Source organism: Pleurodeles waltl, chromosome 2_2 (genome assembly GCF_031143425.1).
Source record: "Pleurodeles waltl isolate 20211129_DDA chromosome 2_2, aPleWal1.hap1.20221129, whole genome shotgun sequence".
Lineage (NCBI taxonomy): Eukaryota > Metazoa > Chordata > Amphibia > Caudata > Salamandridae > Pleurodeles > Pleurodeles waltl.
The window spans coordinates 582685884-582699861 of NC_090439.1; the positions used below are offsets into that span (position 1 = coordinate 582685884).

At 43.7% G+C, this 13978-nt stretch overlaps 1 protein-coding gene across 1 annotated transcript in view; it reads right to left on the reverse strand.

The window, feature by feature from the left end:
• The window catches only part of CCDC178 (coiled-coil domain containing 178), a 1079202-nt gene that overhangs the window by 694801 nt on the left and 370423 nt on the right, over nucleotides 1-13978 (reverse strand). The window lies entirely within an intron of this gene.

Genomic DNA, 13978 nt, shown 5'->3' on the forward strand with positions numbered 1-13978 from the left:
CTACTTCTTTTGCAACATTTGTATAGACAATGGCAAACATTAATTGCTGGGAAAAGACCCATTTTACTAAAGGAATGCATGAATTGGGAGGAGTCGGGTGCAAAAAGGGGTGATGTTAGGAATGGCGGAGTCTAGGGGGCGGAATCAGTGACAGACAGCTTATGTGAACCTCATGCAATGTTTTTACAAATTCTGTCCTCAAACAGAATGACAAGTGTTAGCAAGAAGAAATGCTACATAAAGCTTTTTAGTTGTCTTTACTGATCACAGCCTGCAGGGATTCAGGATTCAGGGCCTTGCTTACTGGTAAGGTAACCTTGGCGCTTAATGCTCTTGCAATTCTTATTCTTAGTTTTCAGTGCTAGATGTACTCAAATGTAACTGTTTTCCATTGGATATAAACCCTCAAGTTCCTGTGACGTGTTTGTGTCCTCTGTACTGCAGGATGTAGACCACTACTGATTCCATCTTAGTACAAATGAAACTATCCTCTTCCTATAGTCTTCCTATAGTCTTCCACGTAAAGAGGACAGCTTTCATGGAAAAGGTATTATTATAGCTTATGATCGTTTTCTTTTTTAATCAGGAAATTTTAAAATCTCCACCCTGAGTCGATTTAAAATGAATCAAGTTTGGTAACAAAACAGATTGAAGTATCATTTATTTAGGCAAACTATGTGCTATTTAACTTGTTGGTAGACAAGGTAAATTATATCACATTAAATCCATATCATTCTTGACAAATAATCTTCTTGATAGCATTTACCTTCTGCAGGAAGGTAATTTTGAGAACAAACCATCTTCTATAACCATGTACTATTTTATTCAGTATTGTCGTTTGAATGCCTCTTGTCCTACCTCGCTTGAACTAAACTCATCTGAAGGAATCACTTTAAAAGGTTAATAATGACTATCACAAAGTCCGACAAGACAGTAAACGGAGGATCGAGGACACACATTGTTCATCGAAGGACAAAATAATTGTTGATATCAATAAAAATAGTTTTTCTGTGCACTGAGAGAACATCACCTCATATGACAAGGGAAGGCGTTCAATTCTTAATTTGATTCATTCCTGTGACTGAGGGGACAGGGTAATTACATTAATCTTTGAATCACAATGAATCTACATTTGCAGTATGCAACATAAAAGGCCCCTAAAACATTGCCCTTTTGTGAGAGATTAATAAGCATTTCTTGCACTAGGACAACTCTTTGCAATGTGCAGAATTAAATGCCATGCCAGGTTTCTGCAGCACAGGAACTCCGGACTCTGAATCACAGAGCCTGCCTCCATATTCAAGGGCAGGGGCTTGGTCCCTTTTTCCTCATCTGTTGCACTGTTGTTCAGTAGTTATTACTGTTTCTCTCTTCTGTGTTTGTTTCCAAGGCCTACAGGAGGATACAAGATCCTCAAAGAAGAGTACCTAGAAGGCTCACTCTCTCTCTGGTTTGTTAGGATAGCAGCACAGATCACCATGCTGCAGTTACCACGTGTCTCTGTCAGAAAAATAGGACTCTCTCGGACCAATATACAAATTAATATTTTCCAATTAGGATAGTCAATTGCACACAGACTGGTTTCAGAATGGTAATGCAAATAGTAATACAACATATGTAATAACAGCATCACAAGTTGTTCAGTTGCAGGAGGCCACAAAACAACATAGCTCATGAATATTACTTAGACAGGTCTCAATTTGCAACCCACTGTGAATGATAGGGAATGCAGAAATGATGGGATGAGAGTGACTAGACGTGGGTCCTGAGCTCACTGTGCCACTGGAATGAAGCTGCACTTGACTGAAGAGGCCCAAACAGGTCAAAAACAGTCTTAGGTTGCTTGTGTTTCAGTTCAGAGAAGACTTGCCATGACATTTCGGGCTGGAACAAAGGCCAATTTGCATAATACTGGGTTTAACCTGAGATGGCATGTGTGCAAAACAAAAAAAATGTACTAGGATGCAGCCCAAGTAATTACCAGTGGCTGAGATTAATTCAAGCATTCCACTCGTCACTTCTTTGTTTACTTCAGTGCAACACTACCATACTAGCACAGTAATATGAAACATTCTTGCTATTGTAGGCTCTAATTATTCTAATGAGACTACTGGATTTCGAGTGGTAGAATTTCCTGCGCTGTGGGAGACTGAGTCTAACCCACTACCTGACCTGTCGCTCTAATCCGGACTCTGCTCGTAGTAACTAGCAGTGCCTCATCTCTATCCAAGGGAAGGGATGATTGGGCAGCCGACATAACTGGTTTCTCAGGGAAGCCGTGGTCACTCAGGTCTCATCCGTTTCTCTCGGTTACATTAGTCTCACATACACATTGACAAACAGAGGCAGTATATATTTCAATAATGCTTTAATAAAGCAACTGCATCTTATATAGCAAAGCGTGGACTGCAATAACCAGGACGATACAACATGACAAGATTAAAATAGTGACAAGGAGAGTAAAACATAAAAATAATGCTACCATATTGTCACTAGAGTCAACAGACTAATTCCTACCAAGGCTATGTTAAGCTCTAATTCTGCCTTTCAGGTTCCCATGGGAAGACATAATCCCCCATGCCTGAGCAAAGGCCTGTAGTCTGCAATACAGCTGTAGCGAAGCATTTGGCAATCAGCATACAGTTGTGGTTCTCTGGCTGGAATCTCCGTCTAACGTGTAAGGGACAGGGACGTGTTTTTATAATAAAACAGCTGGCGTTCTAAGAAAATGTCCCTAGATAAGGATGTGTATTTTCTATGAATGTCAGAGACTAAACTTATACCACGGTCACCGGCAACCTATCTTACTGCAGCCTTGGAAGAAGCACAGAGTGAGCAAGAATGTCCTGTTTGAGAACAGAGTGCTGGCCTAGGCAAAAACAGTCAGATAGAGAGAAAAAAAATTAAAAACATAAAAGTGGCTACTGTAACAATAATAAAGCAAAGCTGAATAAAATATATCTAGGTTAAAGTGCACAGCGGCAGGCCAGTATGTTAAAATAACGTGCATGAAGCTATAACTAAAATGGTTACACAACACAAGTAAGTAAAATATATCCAAGCAAACCTCAAACTAGTTTAAGGATGAGGTGAGAAACGTTAGAAAAATCATAGGAGCACACAAAAGCAGACGCAGAAAATCTCCCTCCTCTGTTCTCTTCCTGAAATACAAGATGACCAGGAAACCACCCATGCGAAATCCACATTACTGACATTGAAACCTACACCCGCTTCAAGAGAACTTCTCCAGATCATTCAGAAATAATCCACCTCACATTGCAAAATCCAAGCACAATGACCCAGCCTCAAAAGTACCAGGCAAAATCATTAAGATTAAGTACAATATTGCCAATCAACTTCCCCTGACACAGAAAGCCCAAGTTTCTTCAATTAAATTCCTGTGGCCTTTTGGAATGCCTTCACCCCAACTGTCAAGAATGTACAAAAAAGAAAAGCCACTTTAAAGACAAAGCCATAAAACTTAGTCTCTGATACATACCATCATCCCTAGCCAGAGATGGATCAGATGTCCCCATCATTGTCTGGATTAAAATATTCAACTAAACCAGGACATGGACCCAAATGTGCTTAAACACTCCGGACCAAACAACGACTTCCCCCTTCTCTCAATTATCATTAAAAAATGTGTAGCCAGCCAGCTATGATGCAAAAGCAGCAAACATTCCCTACACAACTTCCAGACTGGGTTCTGTGCAACACTGAAACCACCATCCTCAATTTGTGGATGATGTTCTACGTCTCTTTCATGAAGGAAATTCTTGCCTCTTAGTTTTTCTACATCCATGAGCAGCTTTTGATACTGTTGATCACAATACCTTCCTTAAAGTCCTATGTAACAGAATTAATATTGAAAGAACATTGTTGGACCTTTTCAGAGCCTAGCTTTGACACAATGCAATTCCACAAAATAGAAAATCCTTTCTCTACCCATTGGCCGCTGGTGACTTTTGGAAGTGGTGGGTAAAGATTTTTGACAAGTGAGTGAAGCATGTGAGAATAGATGGTTTTCCGGGCCCTTACTGAACAAACTCTGAAACATAAGGAACAAAATGGTACATTTTACAGCAAATGTTTAAGATGAAATTGGTTAAAACCAATATTCTGAAAGGCAATTCTGAATGGGAACTCTTGTAATATTTGAAAACTTCAAAATATGTACAGAGATATTTCTTTCTAGGATATCAGCATGCAAAAATGGTGCTTGAGGGGGATGGAAGTGGGCACTTCAAGACATTTGCCTGTGCAATCAAGGTGCATTTAACTTTAAGGAACTAGCGCTCCTGATAAAGATATCAAAATAAGTGATCTGTGTACAATTAAGCAGCTTGTTACTTGAGTAGTGAGCCTGCACCAAATATGTACGTTTGATGTTTATGCTCAGCTGTCGTAGGGCATCTTTGGAAATTTTGTTGGTGGCTCCGCTGAAACAAAAATAAGCCTGGAAAATTTACATGCATTTGAGGGATAGCTTTCTGGCAAATATCCATTTCTGTATGTTATCATTACACACTGTGTAAACAGCGTCTGTGGCGTGTGCACACTGAAAGGCAGCCCTTCTGTCCTGAGCACGTGTAATCTAAGTCACCTATACAGGGCACGTGTCTTATCTTGGGAGGCTGGTTCACAAACTCCATAAGAGATGGCCAAAGCTTTACTTTAAGAAATATACTACAACTTGGAGTCTTCCAGTAAAGCATCTTGATACCCTGCTCTTCGGGATTCAATGTCATCTCCTATTAAAGTTTTATATAAAAACTACCAGCTAGTCTGAATCATTATTTGATGAACAATGATAATTTATACAGCACTTAAAATGAATAAAAAAGTTACGTCCATGACATATTAAAGTAATGGAAAGGATAACGGATATAGCGGATGGCGGATATACCAGAACATGGACTCTGCTGTGTGAAAATATTTGCATATCAGTTATACATCCCTAGAGTTATGGGTCTGACAATTAGGAAGTCAATTTCATAGCTTTGTGACACGGGTGTCCACTGTTACCTGTTAAAAAAAATTAATGGTAAGTTGCTGCCTGCCTTGGAAGGGCCACTGGGCCAATGCCAAATGGCAGCAGAACAGCTGCTCAAGGGTGGTCCAGACAAATAACCACCTCTTGATGGGCTACAAACCAATGGTTCATGAATATCATGAGAGGTTTAACATGCTCTGTTGTACTTGGTGCAAAGCGTCACTTGAGCAGCAGGAAGGTGTCTGCCTTTCAACACTCGAACAATGTGAGAAATCTTAAACGTTCCCCTGCTAGGTGTCAGCACCTCGCCTATCCCTGTGCTTCTGCATACTGGTACTTGTACTTTGCCACACCTTTTAAATCCTGAACTATAAGTAGAAGTAGTGGGATAAAAAAATAAAGGCCTGATTTTGATCTTGCCGGTGTTTCCATCAATCAGCGGTGGAGACCCAAAAAGACTAAGGGGGTTATTCTAACTTTGGAGGAGTGTTAATCCGTCCCAAAAGTGACGGTAAAGTGACGGATATACCACCAGCCGTATTACGAGTTCCATAGGATATAATGGACTCGTAATACGGCTGGTGGTAAATCCGTCACTTTTCCGTCACTTTTGGGACGGATTAACACCTCCTCCAAAGTTAGAATAACCCCCTAAGTCAACAGTGTTCCGTCCACCATATTTTGATCTATTTCTGCTGAGCTGAAGACTGTCATGACTGGGTGCTCTTCAGACAGGCTTGTAGGTTCCCGCACACCATATTTAAATGTTATGCATGTGGTGGCAGATTGGTGATGGAGGAGACCGTCGCTGCACCTAATGGACATTGGACAGTGGCACTGGCCATGGAACAGAGGTAAGTCACACACACACACACACACACACACACACACACAAACACTGTACATTAACCATATGTGTCCCCCTGCACTAAAAACTACACAACACACCACATGTACACATGTATCCATTGCCATTCCATCACAGCACAACACAAACATGCCAGAAACACATATTGTCATACATCCATGACAACACCCACACACAACACAACCACAGCAACCGACATAACTACACACTCATCTACACAAACACACACAGCACAACTACACACATCATGACAACAACACAACTACACTCACCTGAATGTTACACGCAGCAACACAACATACACAACATCGAACCCACATGCAAGTGGCACACATACAGAAACAACCACATTACCCACTCCAGCTCCCTCCGCCTCAACCAGCTAACCGCATCACACACACACATACACATACTAACTCACATACACAACTGGTTGCACAAAATCACAGGTACAGGTCCCTTTGCAATGTGCACACATGGTCATAATCAACGGGTGTGTATGTAACGTCACTGTGGTGCCAGCATTCATTTGCCAATGAACACAGACACCACAATGACAGAAGTGCATGTGTGCAATATGTGACATGTACCAGTGTGTCCCCATCCCTGTTCAAGACAAATGTGTTCCCAACATATGCATGTCACAGTAATTCAAAAAAGTACTGTGACAAGTATATGACTGCAGTAGTCCTGTGCCGATCTGCGTTGACCACACAACATACACAACCAATGTAGGTTTCCTTACTTATGAGTCTGGTGTAGGAAAGTACCATCTTGCTTGGCATGTTACCCCCATATTTCACTGTATATATGTTGTTTTAGTCTATGTGTCACTGGGACCCTGCCAGGCAGGGCCCCAGTGCTCATAAGCATGTGCTCTGTATATGTTCCCTGTGTGATGCCTAACTGTCTCACAGAGGCTCTGCTAACCAGAACCTCAGTGGTTATGCTCTCTCTGCTTTCCAAATTTATCACTAACAGGCTAGTGACTAAATTTACCAATTCACATTGGCATACTGGTACACCCATATAATTCCCTTGTATATGGTACTGAGGTACCCAGGGTATTGGGGTTCCAGGAGATCCCTATGGGCTGCAGCATTTCTTTTGCCACCCATAGGGAGCTCTGACAATTCTTACACAAGCCTGCCACTGTAGCCTGCGTGAAATAACGTCCACGTTATTTCACAGCCACCATTTACCACTGCACATAAGTAACTTATAAGTCACCTATATGTCTAACCTTCACTTAGTTAAGGTTGGGTGCCAAGTTACTTATTGTGTGGGCACCCTGGCACTAGCCAAGGTGCCCCCACATAGTTCAGGGCAAATTCCCCGGACTTTGTGAGTGCGGGGACACCATTACACGCGTGCACTATACATAGGTCACTACCTATGTATGGTGTCACAATGGTAACTCCGAACATGGCCATGTAACATGTCTAAGATCATGGAATTGTCCCCCCAATACCATTCTGTATTGGGGGGACAATTCCATGATCCCCCAGGTCTCTAGCACAGAACCCAGGTACTGCCAAACTGCCTTTCCGGGGTCTCCACTGCAGCTGCTACGGCTGCCAACCCCTCAGACAGGTTTCTGCCCTCCTGGGGTCCAGGCAGCCCTGGCCCAGGAAGGCAGAACAAACGATTTCCTCTGAGAGAGGGTGTTACACCCTCTCCCTTTGGAAATAGGTGTGAAGGGCTGGGGAGGAGTAGCCTCCCCCAGCCTCTGGAAATGCTTTGATGGGCACAGATGGTGCCCATCTCTGCATAAGCCAGTCTACACTGGTTCACGGATCCCCCAGCCCTGCTCTGGCGTGAAACTGGACAAAGGAAAGGGGAGTGACCACTCCCCTGACCAGTATCTCCCAGGGAGGTGCCCAGAGCTCCTCCAGTGTGTCCCAGACCTCTGCCATCTTGGAAACAGAGGTGTTGGGGGCACACTGGACTGCTCTGAGTGGCCAGTGCCAGCAGGTGACATCAGAGGCTCCTTCTGATAGGCTCTTACCTCTCTTGGTAGCCAATCCTCCTAACTTGGTAGCCAAACCTCCTTTTCTGGCTATTTAGGGTCTCTGCTTTGGGGAATTCTTCAGATAACGAATGCAAGAGCTCACCAGAGTTCCTCTGCATCTCCCTCTTCACCTTCTACCATAGGATTGACCGCTGACTGCTCCAGGACGCCTGCAAAACCACAACAAAGTAGCAAGACGACTACCAGCAACATTGTAGCGCCTAATCCTGCCGGCTTTCTCGACTGTTTCCAGGTGGTGCATGCTCTGGGGGTAGCCTGTCTTCACCCTGCACCAGAAGCTCCGAAGAAATCTCCAGTGGGTTGACGGAATCTTCCCCCTGCTAACGCAGGCACCAAAAGACTGCATCACTGGTCCTCTGGGTCCCCTCTCATCCTAACGAGCGTGGTCCCTGGAATGCAGCAACTCTGTCCAAGTGACTCCCACAGTCCAGTGACTCTTCAGTCCAAGTTTGGTGGAGGTAAGTCCTTGCCTCCCCACGCTAGACTGCAAAGCTGTGTACTGTGTGATTTGCAGCTGCTCCGGCTCCTGTGCACTCTTCCAGGATTTCCTTCGTGCACAGTCAAGCCTGGGTCCGCAGCACTCCGTCCAGCAGTGCACAACCTTCTGAGTTGTCCTCCGACATCGTGGGACCCCCTTTTGTAACTTTGTGTGGACTCCGGTTCACTCTTCTTCCAAGTGCCTGTTGGGGTACTTCTGCGAGTGCTGCCTGCTTCTGTGAGGGCTCTCTGAGTTGCTGAGCGCCTCTTCTGTCTCCTCCTCTAAAAGTCGACATCCTGGTCCCTCCTGGTCCTCAGCAGCACCCAAAAACCTCTACCACAACCCTTGCAGCTAGCAAGGCTTGTTTGCGGTCTTTCTGTGTGGGAACACCTCTGCAAGCTTCATTGCGACGTGGGACATCCGTCTTCCAAAGGAGAAGTCCCTAGTCCTCTTCTTTCTTGCAGAACTCCAAGCTTCTTCAACCAGTGGCAGCTTCCTTGCACCTTCATCTGGGGTTTCCTTGGCTCCTGCCCCCCCTGGACACTGTTCTTCCTGCAGAATCCCCCTATCACGACTTCAGTGCTCTCTGGGGGTAGTAGGTGTACTTTACTCCTAATTTTCAGGGTCTTGGGGTGGGGTAGTTTTCTAACCCTCACTGTTTTCTTACAGTCCCAGCGACCCTCTACAAGCTCACATAGGTCTGGGGTCCATTCGTGGTTCGCATTCCACTTTTGGAGTATATGGTTTGTGTTGCCCCTATACCTATGTGCTCCTATTGCAACCTATTGTAATTCTACACTGTTTGCATTACTTTTCTTGCTCTTACTTACCTAATTTTGGTTTGTGTACATATGACTTGTGTATATTACTTACCTTCTTACTGAGGGTACTCACTGAGATACTTTTGGCATATTGTCATAAAAATAAAGTACCTTTATTTTTAGTAACTCTGTGTATTGTGTTTTCTTATGATATTGTGCATATGATATAAGTGGTATAGTAGGAGCTTTGCATGTCTCCTAGTTCAGCCTAAGCTGCTTTGCCATAGCTACCTTCTATCAGTCTAAGCTGCTAGAAACACCTCTTCTACACTAATAAGGGATAACTGGACCTGGCACAAGGTGTAAGTACCTCTGGTACCCACTGCAAGCCAGGCCAGCCTCCTACATCCGGTGACAGGGGAAGAGGTTGTGTTTTCACCGTGGTCCAGTGGCAGCAGCGACGGAAGGTGTTGTCCGGTTATGTCTAGTTGAAAACAGAAGCGGAATGGGGAAAAAGGGTATGTTTGTATCTCATTCCCCCCCCCAGTCCGCCAACTTAGGTGTGGAGGTCGGACCACCACAGTTGGCTTGGCAGTAAGGAACACCAAATCTGCTTGGCACCTCTCGCCACCACCCACAATTTTCAAGGCTGCCTTTGAGGCGGTTGGAAATTCTTGGCAAAGTCAGCAGGACTCGGGCGGTTTCCCGCCTATGATCCTGCCAACATCTAAATCAGATTAAGATGCTGGACAATTATTCTGCCCTAAAACACTTACAGTTTGGAAATGCTTCAAAACTTGGAATGCCCCAGGTAAGTGACACATATCCTATAAGCAACACCAGTCTCCATTTCTAAAAGGAAACTCAAACAGTATTTCCTAAAAGACCTTTCTAAATCTCTAGCTTCCTGTTGCAATTGGTCTTCTCAAAACCTGTACCCTAAAAACATCAACTTTTTTAAGACCTAGATTTCCTGTTTTCTGGACTCTTCTTTGCTTGTCTCACTGTTACCAGAAGCCTTATCTCTGTAAAGCTTTCTGCAACCCAGTATCTAGGGTCCTTACACGCTATATGAAGAACCCATGTAAATAAATAACCCGGGGAGGAGAAAGAATGCCTGCGCCACATGATGAGTGAGAGTCAAAGAGAAGTTTCTTCAATCATCAATTTTTGAGGTAAAGGCTAGGGACGGTAATGAGGTATTATTTTTCCAGAGCAGACCGACTGGTTATTACATTGGTAAAGTAAAGGAGTTATTTTATAATCAAGTACAGGTCCATTTTGACATCAGGGTACATTTATCATACACCTTTAGAAATCTAACACATTCCCACCTTGGATTGGGGGGATGGGCACAACTATCACATATTTCAGGGGCACAAACCACTTAATAAATGTATTTCCTGTCAAATAGTTACAGTTACAGTGATAGTACAGGTGCTTTCAGTTGGGTATCATGAGGTATCTGTTGGATTTCACCAGTATTAGACCTGTCAGCCTTAGGGTGGTTGTCTCCCAAATGTTTTCCTTGTTTACCTCCTGATTTTACTGGCTTCTTTTTGTTGGCCTTAGGACTCTGAGCATTTTGCCACTGCTGACCAGTGCTAAAGTGCATGTGCTTCCCCCCAAAACATGGTAACATTGGTTTATCACCAACTGGGATATTTAATTTATCTTTAAGTCCCTCGTAGAGAGCATTACCTGTGCCAAGGGCCTGTAAATAAATGCTACTAGTGGGCCTGCAGTAGTGATTGTGCCACCCACACAAGTAGCCCTTTAAACATGTCTCAGGCCCGCCACTGAAGGGCCTGTATGTGCAGTTTTACTGCCATGTCGACTTGGCATTTAAAACCCTTGTACAGCCTTAAAACCCCCCTTTTATAACGCATACGTTACCACTAAAGTATTGCATGCCCTGGTAGTGAAACACACCTAAATGTGTTTGTCACTATTGTGAGGTCTACTACCTTTCGTAGGTTAACACTGGAAATTACTTATCACACTTTTAAGTTGTAATTCCTGATTGAGAAGGAGTTGCTGTGTTGTGTTTCATATCATTGGAATGGTAATGGTAATGATAAATCTTCTTTGCAGGCAAAGTTAGTCTTAACATTACAATTTGTGAAATGCCATTTTTAGAAAGTTGGTATTTCTCTGCTCTTAAAGCTCTGTGTGCATGTAGCATGTCTCCAATATGCATCTGGGGTAGGTGACAGCTTGACATTGTGCATTCCCTCCAGACAACCACACCCAAAGGAAGGATAGGTGTGTCTGATTGCCCATCTGCATCCTGATGGCTCATGCTGGGCAGGATGGGAGGGAGGATCTGACACATCTGAAAGGTACCCTGTAGTGTGTCTGGAGCCAGGGCTAGGCGATCTGTGCACTTTAAAGACACTTCTTTGAATTCACCTTCACTTCAAAGGCACCCCTGAGCATAGGTACTGGGCCTCTGACCGCACCAAAACATGGTAACATTGACACTTCTGGACCTGTACAGAACATCTGTCAGAAGTACTGCAGTGCTGCTACAAGAACTGTGACACTGCTGGACTGCTGCTCTGGAAGAACTGCTTTTCTGCTGTGCTGCCCTGCTGCCCTCTGACACTGATGAGAGAGATTTGGACTCTGCCTGGAACCCAGACTGATCTCCAAGGGCTTGTTGCTTGCCTCCTGTTGCTTGAGACTCAAGGATATCAAAGTCGCATCACCTGGTCCTGTGCCTGGCGTATTGGAAGCGGACCCAGGTGCTTGGTCCATTCAAACTGATGCACCTTCTGTCTGTTGGAGGAAGAACCAACACATCGTCAATGTTGCAGGAGCAGAATCCATGCATCGCACTCTGAACCAGTGCTGCAACCAAATAACCAACGCATCGGAACCACTGCATTGCCACCACTGTAGTGTGGGAATATTGAGGCATCCCCTCAACTGCGTGGAGAAACCCAGAGCATTGATTACAGAACAAAAGCTTCTCGGCTCAGCTCATCGCCTTCAGAACCGATGCATAACCGCAACTGTGAGAAGAAAATCAATGCATCACCTCAACTGCGGGATTGATATTGATGCATCGCTCTGCAGCACCCCGCAACTCACTGTTGTGACCAGGATCAAGATACTGTGTTCAGCAGGGCTGCGTGGCTCCTGTAGCTGGCTGCGTGGCTCCTGTAGCTGGCTCACTCCATCACAGTTGGCCTGAACTCAAGACTTTTCCCTGGTATAGCGCAACCAGATAACCCCAATTGGCGTGTGTTGCTTCTAAGTGCTACAGACATTATTAATTAAAAATGTATATCTGAACTTCTACTTCTAGCAGTAGTTTTTACATAAACACAGACACAAATGTGCACTATCTCCCTTCCTGCTTTGAAAGTCTTCACAAATGTTTTTTTTTTTTTTTTACAAAATATTGTGTTTTGTCTCACTTACTACCCCTGCCAACACACATTCTTTCCCCTTTCCACTGCTCCTTAAGCATTATATGCCAGTGTGATTGTTGAAAACCCAAGCTAAGACTTGGCAATGCAGGTGATAAGATAGCAGCCGGCATTCTTTTAATATAAGACTTCAATGAAAAGAAACTAGAGAAAAGATCTTAGTAAGCCCAGTGAAACATGACTTATTTCAGTGGATGAAAACGGATATCACTCATAAAACAGTGCACCCTGAAATATTTTTCTCTCACACAAGAATTGTTCTAAATAGCTGTTTGCAAGGAAGAAACGTGATTCCTTTCTCTCTTCAATCTAACGGAAAATGAATCTAGCAGTGAGTATCAGGACAACTAATTCCTTTGAGTGGTTCAGAACAGAAATATTTGTACTTTATCAAGTGATAAAGACCTTTCCAATAATGTAAGACATGAGGATTGTTGATTTCATATAACTGCTACCTAATCTGAGCGTGGGGGTGGGGGGTTTAAACACTACAATGACCTGTAAGTTTGAGAAAGAGTCTGTAGATGACATTTACTGCTAAAGGATGATGAACGTTGGCAATGCTTTTTTCAGTTTTGAAGAACCAGGCTGCAAGCTGTACACTTATGCTCTCTCCTGAATTGTTGTTTTTGTATCTGCACATATTTAGCTGGGTAACAAGATCTAAGTAAGGGTTGTTTATCAAAACTGTTTCGCCTCCCATGGTAAGACTGAACATGGTGCTCATCATATGAAACTGCTACATATTTTTTCTAACTTGCTTTGCATCTTTCTGTAACATTTGAAAAGTGTCTTTGTAATTAAGGAACTCCACAACAGTGTCACTGTATTTACACATCTGTCAAAAGCACTTAGTTTTATTGGACACATCAGAAATATGATCCATGGGATTATCTGATTTAAAATATATGCGAAGTGAGGCATGCATGTGTGAATGTCATCGGACAGTGGCCGCCCTTGTGGTTAGATATATAAAAGCATTTACTAGTCACAAGCCCTGAAATTCCATAAAACGTAGGGTTTGCAACCAGTTAAAGTGTATTTTGCAAGCCTGGGCGGAACTCGCCAAGTTTAACTCTGCAGAACACTGCTGAGTTACTAAAAAACTGAGCAAGATTCGGTGGAATTCCGCAAATGGGCGGATATTGGCACATTGCACTGCTTGTGCTGTAATTTAGCGCCGGCAGCTTGCTCCACGCTGAAACATCAGCGCTAACAGCACCTTGTGGCGTGCTAGATGGCATAGCTTCTCGAGATGATTTTGCTGCCATTTGAGTGTTTTCTATTCAAGAGGCAACTTTCTGACCGAGAATGGTCGCAACCACCTGCTATGGAAAAACTTTGCCAAATTTACAGTTCGTGAGCCACACACCAGAAAAACACTCTGCCATGCAGCAGCTGGGGGT